Source organism: Oryctolagus cuniculus, chromosome X (genome assembly GCF_051225735.1).
Source record: "Oryctolagus cuniculus isolate XC-2025 breed Fujian yellow rabbit chromosome X, ASM5122573v1, whole genome shotgun sequence".
NCBI classification, from domain to species: domain Eukaryota; kingdom Metazoa; phylum Chordata; class Mammalia; order Lagomorpha; family Leporidae; genus Oryctolagus; species Oryctolagus cuniculus.
In genome coordinates, this window is record NC_142888.1 from 45476265 (window position 1) to 45488742 (window position 12478).

The window sequence follows — 12478 nt, forward strand, 5'->3', positions numbered from 1 at the left end:
CATGCAATTGTCATCTAATTCTGCCAATTGATATCTGCGACCCAGAATAGCAGGGAAACTTGGAAAATTCTCATCATCTTGTATTTCTGTTTCTCCATGAACTTTCTGAAGTACTCTCATATGTATGGGCAACTGAAGTTCAGAGAGGGAAAGGGACTTGCCCAAGGATACACAGACTATTGGTGACAGGACCTGGACAAGAAGAATCCAATCTCCAGCTGGAATATGTATCCCAATAGCATTTCATAAATTATACCAGCACTGTCACTGCTGTATGCTATGCAAAATAATTGTAAGTGGTACATGAATAACTTTTTAAATAGTTATGTATTATAAAGAAGTCACTAGTAGATTAGAGCAATTATTTAATGGATAATATTATTTAAGATATGGGGAAATTATGAAGGTGGTATACAAACAGTTGAGGATTGTGAAACACTGTATACTATGAAGAGTCTTAAAGCCAGGCAGGCCTGGTTTGAATGCTAACTCAGATGCTTCTTGCTGTCTTTGGTTTTTGGACAAGCCATCTTTCCTTGCTAAGCACCCAATTTCTTAATTATAGTATAGGGATAGTGATAGCTGTCTCCAAGGTATCTGACAATTGAGAATAGCATGTGTATGTGTTCCATAGCATTTTTAATAAAACTTATCATTTTTTTTAGTTTGAAAGGCAGAGAGACAGAGGGAGAAATAAAAAGACAGTCAGAGGGATATTTTCCATTCACTGGTTCACTCCCCAAATGCACTTGAAAGTTGGAGCTGGGCCTGGCTGAAGCCAGGAACCTGGAACTCAATCTGGGTCTCCAACATTGGGTGGCAGGGATCCAAGTACTTGAAACATCACTTCCTTGCACCCAGGGTGTACATTAGCTGTAAGCTGGAAATTGGAAGGGGAGCCAGGATTCAGACCCAGACAATCTGGCATGGGAAGGGGGCATCCCAAGCAGCATCTTAACTAATGTACCAAATGCCCACCCATGACCCAGAAATTCTACTCCTTAGGAGATACCTAATTGAAGTGGGTGTTTAGAGCTTTATTGGTAATACATTTTCAACAGCTAGCAGGAAATGGAGCCCTAAGTCCAGCAGTCTGCATGGAACTGAATGTTGCCATTGGCCATGTGAGTATAGAAGTAGCTATGTTCCCAGTGAAGCTCTGGTTGAGACTACAACCCTGGCTAAATCTTGACTTTGGCTTTATGAGATGCTGAAGCAGAGGACCCAGCTAAGCCATGTCTGGTCCTGACCCACAGAAATTATGAGTTAATAAGTGTGTGTTATTTTAATCTGTTAAGGCTGTGGTAACATTATTCCACTGCAATAGATACCTAATGAAATGATATAACATGAATGGATTTTAAAAATGCACTCAATGAAAGGCCAGACACAAAATTATACAGATTGTGAAATTATGTTTACATGGATTTCAGGTATTACATGCTCATATGTTATGTGAACAACTGGCATAGTTAATCTGTGGTGATAGAATTCAGAGAACGGATTAGCCTAGGGAATTATTGAATGAAAAGGCTACCAATGGAGATTCTTGGGATGATGGAAATGTTCTATATCTTGATCATGATGTTGACTACCCAGGAGTATATTTTTGTTAAAACTTATCAAAGGTACAGCTAAAATTGATGCACTTCATTATATATAAGTTAAGTATAAAATAAAGTAAAATAAATTGGAACAAAATGCCCCCTTTAGAGGTTAGAACTCTGAAAATAAAAAAAAAAGCAAGCATGCACTTAAAGTGGATAGTAAAATATGGGCTTTGGCTATGTGCCTGATCTTTTCTGACCCAGAGTTCATTCCACTATTACAGGCTGTTTTCTGCTTCTTACTCAACGACTTGAAGGATACTGGGCTGGATGGAAAAATCTATGGAACAGTGGACTAGAGAGGCCCCACTATTTTGGGTTGTAGTTGTAGGCCACTCAGAGGTGTCCCAGCAATCCTATCTTTTCCAGCTCTGAGGACCACCTTCACCCTGACTGTGGATAGTGAGTACCTGAAAGACGTCCTGTACCTGGAAAGATGGAAGATCTAAAGTTGGAAAACCTCAGGCCACTGGAGCAAAATGCATCAATCCTCTCAAGTCCTCTAACCAATCTAGTATCACACTAAGCCACATATGGAGGCAGAAACCTGATGCACACTGCACACACTCTCACACATTTACTTAGTCAAATTCCTTTGGAACTTTGTATAAACCAACCCGATACATCTTAACTTCTGAGCTTGCTTGAAATTCAACTTTGTGTAATGATTGATGAGGGATTTCAAGCTTTGCTTTCATCACACTGACCTTTAAGCATGGTTGACAAGATCCAGTGAGATAATAGGTGAGAAAATATCTAGAAAGTTGTGATATCATACAGAAAGGAGTGTGGGAAGCAGCTCTTTGTGCATACTAAGTACTTGAGTAATGTTGTTTTCATACCAAAAAGAATTGAGAACTGGTGTTTTTGGCCAGCTTATTTTTGAAGAATGTCCATTAATGACATACCTATAAAGTATACCTGTTTCTGCCTTGTCACCCCTATGTCACGTACAGTTCCAGCTGAGGTCTCAGGCAACATTTGAGTTGTACATGCCTCCACAATGATACTTTCCAGCTGTTTCAATAATCCTCAGCCTTAGTGTATTTCCAATTCTCAAGGCCCTGTGAAACACAGACATACTGTCCCAATTATTTACCTAGAGACTGTGAACATAAGAAAATGGTTTCATTTATATCCCTAAGTTCTGAGTTAGTTTGTTAAGTTGGAATAGATAACTACAAAATCTGCCTTCTCCATGAAGTTGAGGGTGCCTTGTATTCAGTGACCATCATCTCCACAACTCTGGAGCATATCACATGGCTTGGCATGCATACATAGCCATTAAATATTTAATGAACTGATTTGAATTGAAATGGCTGTTGAATAGACAAACTATTGGATGACACAATGTATGAATAAATTCAAGCCAGTGTAGAGATGAGAAGCAGAGTGCAAATAAATTTGGGGGGATAGGAAGAGATAGGTAGCATGAGAGACTTAGAAGCAGCCTAGGAAAAGACAAGCCCCCCAAAACAGAGGAAGCTCTAGACTTCTAGCATTGTTAATGAAAACTGGGTTATGCTTTTGTAACCATTTATGATGGGTTACAGTGATGGAGCTGTGTTGAGTATCTTGCTAGAATGGGCAAACTGCAGGCCTGATTATTCTGGAAGGGTTGATATGTTTATGTGCGATGTAGGGGCAGGAGGCTGGTCCTCATTTATTGAGATCTATGCTCAGACTCGAATTGAAGCTCAGAATAGTATCAGGGCTCAGAAAGCAAGGCAAATTCAGAGATAGGCTCATATCATCTCAATAAAATGTTGATTAAAAATTATATGCTGTTTCCCACTCTGCTACTCTTCCAAAGATATTATAATAATATATTATTATAATATTAATAGATAATATATTATTCTATTTCTGTGTGTTTTGTAACTGTCTCCCCAATCCAACTCCACTGCCGCAATTGTTGTTCAGACCCTTATTACCTCATTTAGCCTATTGTTATAGGAACTACATTTCCAAAATTTAAAATCAGTCTATCCATAGAATCTGACATGGAAGCTAATGCTAAATTCTTTGCCAACATTATGCCCATGTTTTGTTCATTTATTGATTTGTTTGTTTATTCATCCACTCAACAGTATTTGTTAAACATCTGTTAAGTGTCATGAAGTTTGGTAGGCACTGGGTGGAGAAAGAATAAAGATAATTTCTCAGCAAAAACAGACATTCAAACAAATTGTCTTGATTGTGTTTTGAGATTTGGTGAATTTTCCGAGTGGAGATAACCAGTAAGTGTTTGGATGTGGAGGAGAGACTCTGGGGTGATGTAGGGCTGTTTGTATGGGAATCCAGGTTCAAGGACCATTGAGAATTTTCATCATGTTGCAGCAATAACAGTCTCTGGAACGTGTGTCAAATTGTGATGAGGATTTGGTTTAGATTTGCCTAAAACACAAGAACATACCTGTCAGTTCCAGGACCTTATTTAGCAACTGGTAGCTGCAATCCTCTTTACCCCTGCACTTCTAAACAGTCCCATTCCTACTTTAACCTAGTGTCAGCACATCCAGGTCTGGTAGGTCCTGGTGCCCAGCTTCTTTCTCTTTGCCCAGCTCAGTTTCAATGCTCTCTGATCCCAGAACTTATGAAAGATAGCCTTTCAGCTTCCACAAAGAAAACCACTGTCTGGAAATTATTATATATGTTTTCTTTTCTTTTTTTTCTTTCCTCTTTTGGCAGTAGTAGGGAAAAAGCAGAAAGGCCAAGCAGAAGGAGAAGGGAAAATTTTCTCTGGATAGTTACAAATTGCTTAGAGGTCTCAGAGCAGCTCATTGGCTGTTATTCTTGTTGCTAAGGGAAATGTTCCAGGCTATGAGAAGACTTAGGCAAAAGTATACATGTTTGAGATTAAGACTAAATGACAAGTGATGTCAATTGGGCGCCTGTTTATTCTCTAAAGTGAAGGGTAATCATTTGTTAGCTAATCAAAGACATTTGCCTTGATTATAAGGAATGGATTCACTCTCTCTCAATAAATAGGAGTTTGGGCCCAGATATGACTTCAGATCTGTGATCATGGTCCAGTCACTTCTTTTCTCTGGGTCTCAGTCTCCTTATATATACAAGATCTGGATCTTCCTTAATATTGTGAAGCCAACATGCTACACACACACACACACACACACACACACACACACTGCTGAGTGTCTCAACAGCAAATGATGACTGCCAAGGCTTAGAAACATGCGATGTAGAGGAGTTCAACACTGACATTTAAGTCCCCAGTTTTAGCTCTGATACTAGCAAACTGGGTGACTGAGAAAACCGCTCCATTTTTCAGCAATGCCTTTTCCTCATTAGTGGAATAAGGACTAGATAATCTCCAAAGTTCCTTCCAACTTGGGAATTCTACAAACACATAAACTTTCAATACTAAAGGCCCTGTTCTAGAAAGGGAAATGAATACATATTGTAATTGTCTCTCTTACTTCTTTTGAAATCATTGGTCCAATTCACAAATCCTTATCCCACTCTGCAATTAAAACATCCCTTTGAGTACCTTGTTTTCTACTGGATAGAATGATTCACAAAACATACATTGACATGGTAAGTATTTGAAGAACAATTCTCCAAAGCCATATTCTCTGTCTTCACAATTTAAGACCTTAGTCTGGTGTTACAGTATGACTCCAACCTAGCTTTCTCTATTCTTTTATGTACCTTTGTTATCACATAAAATATGCACAACTAATGTAGTATGACATATCTGTCATACTTCAGCTGACCTTATAACTCCTGGAGGACCAAGACTAAGCTTTGGTCATTTCTGAGCCCTTTCACATGGACTTGATACATAATAAATACTTGATATATGTTAAACAAAATAATGAATGCATAAGAACATGAATGAAACAAATCTAATATAAGGTGGAAAGTGATTAATGCCATGAGTGAGAGAAATGGATAAAGCATAAATGAGTCTCAAACATCTGGTAAGGTATTGCTAGTGGAGTTGGGAAGGTTCTGTGGGAAACAAAAGGTGTGATGTGACAGTGTCATTATATATAGCTAGAAATTCATCTAGTGGAAGATTCTGATGGTGGGAGCCAAGTGAAGTCAATAGAATTATGCAGGGGGTGGGTGGTATGTTCAGGGACTATGGCAGGGGTAGGGGGGTAGTGGTGGTGATGGCGGCTGGACAGTCTGGTTTATTCATGGAGGTCAATGAAAGGGCAAAGAGGGAGACTGGTAACGTTTGTTGGGGACAGTTATAGTAAACCTTGAGAACAAGGCTGAGGGTTTTGAACTTCCTTCTAAAGGCAGTGAAACACATCTGGAAGCTTATGAACAGGGAAACACTGCAATCCCAGGTGTGTTTGATGGAAATGATTGTAGAAGCAAGGGTTTCTGCAGGGATGCGAGAGACCTTAAAGGTAAGCAGACAGACCCCGGACCCTGCCTTGAGTTGGAAGAAGCATGGCATTCTCATTTTCATGTAAGAACTCAAACTTAGGGCCAGTACTGTGGTGTAGCAAGTAAAGCTGCCGCCTGAAGTGCCGACATCCCATATGGGCACTAGTTCGAGTCCCGGCTGCTCCACTTCCTGTCTAGCTCTCTGCTATGGCTTGGGAAAGCAGTGGAAGATGGCCTGAGTCCTTGGGCCCCTGCACCCACGTGGGAGATCCAGAAGAAGCTCCTGGCTCCTGGCTTCAAATATGCACATCCGGCCTTTTGGGGAGTGAACCAGCAGATGGAAGACTTCTCTATCTCTCTCTGCCTCTGCCTCTCTGTGAGTCAGCCTTTCAAATAAATAAATAATCCTTTAAAAAAACCCACAAAGTCATAATGTAGTGATAGACACTAACAATATCATGGAAGGTAGCCTTATTTCCAACAAAGAAATAGTGGATCACTGTTTCCTGCGACGAATGCTAGGCATTTGTGACTCATATAATGTCAGTCACCTGAGCAAGGCGTAACAAGCTTAACAGGGAACAGTAAGTTCTGATTAAGTCTCCATTAGGACCAACTCCTGTGTGGCTTGGCCCATCCAGCTGTGAGCTGTTCCGTTTTTTTGTTGGGGAAAACTTCCCTGCCGTAACATTGCCCTCTAGTGGTCTTTACTGTTCCTACAACCAGAGGTACATTCACCCCAACTTTAAACTGTTCCCTTTTCTCGTGAATAGCACGGTTGTCTGTTTCATCTTTACCTCCTCTTCTTTTTCCCTCCCTAATTCCATGCTGGAGTGGAATGAGCGAAGCACACAGGACTAGAAAGCATTAGCCCAATGTTACAGATAGTAAACTGAGGCCTAGAAACGTGAAGTAATTTATTCTATACCTCTAGCTACAAAGCAACTAGATTAGAATTTAAACCGTAATTCATGACTTACAATTTTGAATTTTTTCCAGTCCATTTTTCTCCTTCTTTCTCTCCCTTTTTTCTTCCTTATCTTTCATGAATGCCTAGTAACTATTCTGTGCCTGGGACAGAGTTCAGACCTGAGAATGAAGAGATTCTGTCTTAGAGGGAGCTTTCAGTCTCTCAGGAGAAACTATTATCTAGTGGTTATAATCCAATATGATTAGGTAATTTATAGAATCACGTTGAAAGTACTGTAGGGTAGTTTATCTCAGAGTGAGAAGGAAAGATGATTTTATGGACTAGAAAAGCACTAAGGCATGGATTTGGGAAAAGGATACCGCGTTTTCAGAGAAAGGATAAGGGAGTGGGTGGAGGGGGGATGAGGTCCTAGAGCCAGCTTGTGACAGGCAAAGTACTGTGACTTTAGCCTTTCTCTCTCTCTCTCTCTCTCTCTCTCTCTCTTTTTACACAATTCCTGAAACTTACAAGCAAATTACATTCTTTAGGTGATTGCTTCCCTCTCATCAACCCATAAACTATGATGTTTAGTTTATTTGTTAAGTCGGCCACACAAATAAGAAGACAAATTATTGTTAAGCTGGTCCAGAGGCACAATGTGAGTCCAGGACTGAAAGTGGCCCAAACCCGGGTCTCCTGCATCTAGGTCTCCTGATGCTGATCAAAATGGAGAAAGGGTAGATGTGGGGAAAGTAACTAAAAAGTAGTGAAACAGATCCCAGACCTCTGGATCAGCCTCAGGGAAATCAATATGCAGACTATGTCCTGTTTGCTCTGGCTTTCACTTTACTTACAGATTGGGTGGGAAGCAAATGTTTGCTCACCAAAGTATATTTTTCCATAGACTTCCAGAATATTTTCAGGGATGGTTGCAGTTTTATTGAAAACATGCAGGCCACAACACATTAGCCTCAAACCACACAGGAATTCTCATATTCCTTTCAAACGGTGCTCACACTTTTCCCATATTTTATTTGGGTGTGTGCATTCATAGTTATCAGCCTCTCAACTCCATATCTTCACATCTGGGAGGATTTTCACGGACGAGGCCCTCTCACAACCATTGGGATCTTCTACAATCAAAAGAGGGAAACATAAAGGTGAATTCAGCGGCTGCTTTTGCGGAAGAGGAAGCAAAGCTTCAGAGACGAACTTGCCCACGGCGAAGGGGAGACCGAGCAGGACTCCAAGTTCAGCACTGTTGCTAGCCCTCCAGTTCCTGTCAGGAAGTGTAATTAAAGGAGCACTAAGGCCACATGCTTCGTGGAGATTCATTAACAGCACTGTCATTAATGTACCTCACAGTTAGTTTCCATTTCCTGAACATTTTCTCCAGACTCAGGGTCCTGAGACCCAGGGACGTCACGCCGAGCCTTTGCTCTGGGCAATGTGACATTGTTTCCACCCCGAGCCAAAACGTCATGAAAGGTCATCCCCATCCTGCAAAATAGAACTCTTCACAGGAGGAGAGGATACTTAGAAGTATATGACAAACTGAACACTATTTATTTCTAGGCCTCCAGGAGCTGGAAATATACCAGATTATTAGCTTATTTTTGTCCAGAACAGATAAAACAACCATTGCAGAGTTATTTCTGCCTCTAATTGCTTCCCTTGGATAACTGACCTCAGGGCTCTGCCGCTGTTCTCTAAATGCTCTTTCTCTGTGGGTCTTGTATCTCTGTCTCGCTGTCTTTGTGTTTCTCTCTAAAAAAATCTCATCTCCTTTCTGCTGAGGCTCCCACATGTCCTATGCAGTACCAAGCCAATCCTCACAGAACGCTGTGATATAAGTTGGCAGCATTATTATCCTTTTTAACAGATGAGGAAACTGGGACCAGAGAGGTTAAGTCACTTGCCCAAAGTCACACAGTCTGTAAGTAGCAGACTTGAATACAGGAAGTCCAACTTTAGAACCTGTATACTAAAACACTATCAATTTTGTCTTACTTTTAATTTTAGAATTCAGGCTTGTTTGCTCCGTGAACCCTGTCTTGGGTTGATTCCAGTCCTTACTTCTTTGCTTAAGCTGCCTCCTACCATTCCCTTTCCATTTCTGGGCAACCGTGCAGATATTTGAAGATACAATTCCAAGTTCTCTGCAAAGCCTTTCCAAAATATTCCGGAACACCTAACAATTTGATTGTGGTTAGCATGGCATCTTAGAGTAACTTTTCATTGATCTCTTAGTATTCAAGAATAAGTATCGTTTCCATTCTATTTTAACTTCTCTAACAGCAGAAGCATATCTTTGGTGGCACTTACATAGCTTTAGCATAATACCTAGACACATATTTCTAGTGAATCCACTTTCCAAATATAAATAAATGCTGTTTTTTACAACAGGTCAAATTGCTTGAATCTGGAATGAATGGTCCCAGTCCCTAGGGCAGACTCTGACCAGTTCAATAAACACTGGTTCAATTAAATAACCAAGTGCCTTATCAGCTAATCACCTTACGCTTACTTATCAGAATGTTCGCAGATCAGCCATGGTATTGTGTGCCTTCTGCATGCCCAGCACTGCACTAGGAAATATCACCTACCCTTTTCATACAGCCCTCATAGTACTCCTGAGAATGACCTCCTACTGACAGAATTAGACCATCTTTATGACCTGCAAGCAACAGCATTGTTACATGTTACGGAGGGTCTCACCGAGGTCAGTTTTTAATAAGAGCTCTCCAAGGCAGAACAGACTTGTGTGAAAGGGCAAGAGTTCTATGCTTATCCCTTCCTAAAGGGCTACAGACTAAGCTGGTGTCTTATTATGAATTAGGACAAAGATTGGAAAGCAGCCCTTAGGAGAATCCTTTTAGTGTGAAAATAATAAGAGAGCTTGAGTTTTTTTTTTTTTTTTTTTTTTTTTTTTTTTTTTTTTGACAGGCAGAGTGGACAGTGAGAGAGAGAGACAGAGAGAAAGGTCTTCCTTTGCCATTGGTTCACCCTCCAATGGCCGCTGTGGCCGGCGCACCACGCTGATCCGATGGCAGGAGCCAGGTACTTGTCCTGGTCTCCCATGGGGTGCAGGGCCCAAGGACTTGGGCCATCCTCCACTGCACTCCCTGGCCACAGCAGAGAGCTGGCCTGGAAGAGGGGCAACCGGGACAGAATCCGGCGCCCCGACCGGGACTAGAACCCGGTGTGCCGGCGCCGCTAGGCGGAGGATTAGCCTAGTGAGCCACGGCGCCGGCCAAGCTTGAGTTTTTAAAAACATTTTAGGCCGGCACCGGGGCTCACTAGGCTAATCCTCCGCCTAGCGGCGCCGGCACACCGGGTTCTAGTCCCGGTCGGGGCGCCGGATTCTGTCCCGGTTGCCCCTCTTCCAGGCCAGCTCTCTGCTGTGGCCAGGGAGTGCAGTGGAGGATGGCCCAGGTGCTTGGGCCCTGCACCCCATGGGAGACCAGGAGAAGCACATGGCTCCAGGCTTCGGATCAGCGCGGTGCGCCGGCCGTAGCAGCCATTGGAGGGTGAACCAACGGCAAAGGAAGACCTTTCTCTCTGTCTCTCTCTCTCACTGTCCACTCTGCCTGTCAAAAAAAAAAAAAAAAAAAAAGAAAAAACAAAAAAACCCCATTTTAGATAGATAGAAATATGCATTATATAATTATATACATATATTTATAGATGAAAGATAGGAGTTTATATATGCATGCATATGTATATTTATTTAAAGTGTGTTTATGAAGGAACATATTTAAGAATCCATGGATAGATAGACAGACATGGATGCTTAAATAAATTCATTCTCTGACCCAATATTTCTACTGTTATGAATCTATGTTAAGGAAATGATCAGAAATTCTGACAAAAAACATGTGTACAGGAACATTTATTGCTGCAAAGGTTACATTTTTGTCAACTCAGAGGATTGGAGTCTAAGAATAGAAATTAAGTTATAGAAAATAGACATTTTTCTCATACATACACATTAGTAGATTTACTAAGATTTAGAGATTCATACCTAAATATATAATATTATACATATATAATATTGAATGTTCGTAGAAGTTGCTGTATAAATATGGTGCAATTTTAGGCAATATCATGCAACCATATATACATAGCTTCAAAGAATATTTAGCAACATGAGAAAATGTCAGTCTGACAGTACTAAATGAATAAAGTAGGACAGAAAATAGTATGAAGAGTATGATCTCAAATAACAACAAAAACAACACACACATACACACACACACACAACACTCAGGAAAAAGACTAGAAGGAAATACACCAAATGTATTAACTGGTTATCTCTGGGTTGTAAGATTACGGATTGTTTTTCTTTACATATATTTTGTTCTCTATCCTTTCAAAGTTTTCTGTTCTAAGCATGTTTTACTTCTATAATAGCAAGGAAACAGAAAAGTAATTTACAAAAGGAAGGTGTGTGTGTGTGTGTGTGTGTGTGTGTGTGTTAGAATATTACCAATGGTAACTTAAGAAAACACAATATTTTGGGGTGCTAGGATATAGGCAGCTGAAAGAAGAAAATGTAGCCTAAGTTCGAATAACTCATTGAAATCTAAAGGTAACTATTTAGGAGACTTTGGGCTCCTTTGTTGCTTTTCAGAAGGAATTCAGAACCTGAAATGGGTACGTGGGAAATGATTTTTCTGTTTGTACTTTCTGCTAATGATGGGGATTGAGGAGAGACGGAGTGGGTGTCTGGATAAGGTAGCAGTGGGAAGTGTAGTGAAGGAGTCTCAAGCCCAAGTTCAACTGTAAGGCAGGCATTTCTGTTTAGTTTTGGCACTCCCACACCTGCCCTTGTGCTCTGTGTGGGTCCTGGCACAGACTAAGCTGGTCAGTGCTAGAACGTTATTTATTTATTTTTTAAAATATTTATTTATTTGAAAGTCAGAGTTACACAGAGAGAGGAGAGGCAGAGAGAGAGAGAGAGGGGTCTTCCATCCACTGGTTCACTCCCCAGTTCTCCGAAATGGCCGGAGTTGCGCTGATCCGAAGCCAGGAGCCAGGAGCTTCTTCCAAGTTTCCCATGTGGGTGCAGGAGCCCAAGGACTTGGGCTATCTTCTACTGCTTTCCCAGGCCATAGCAGAGAGCTGGAGTGGAAATGGAGCAGGCGCCCATGTGGGATGTTGGCGCTTTAAGCCGGGGCGTTAAACCAATGCACCACAGTGCCGGCCTCTACGCTGGAACTTTTTTTTTTTTTTAGTCTTCTTTTTCTTTTCTTTTTTTTTTAATTTCCAAAGTACGATTTATGGATTACAATGGCTTCCCCCACATACCGTCCCTCCCACCCACAACCCTCCCCTTTCCCACTCCCTCTCCCCTTCCATTCACATCAAGATTCATTTTCGATTATCTTAATATACAGAAGATCAGCTTAGTATACATTAAGTAAGGATTTCAACAGTTTGCTCTCACACAGAAACATAAAGTGAAAAATAATAGATGATTTTTTTTAAATGATGATGAAATCAGATCAGACCTATTGTCATGTTTAATCCCAGTGAGAGTCAAGTTGGGAGTTGATAATTTCTTTTTTTTTTTTTTACAGAGGATCAGTTTAGT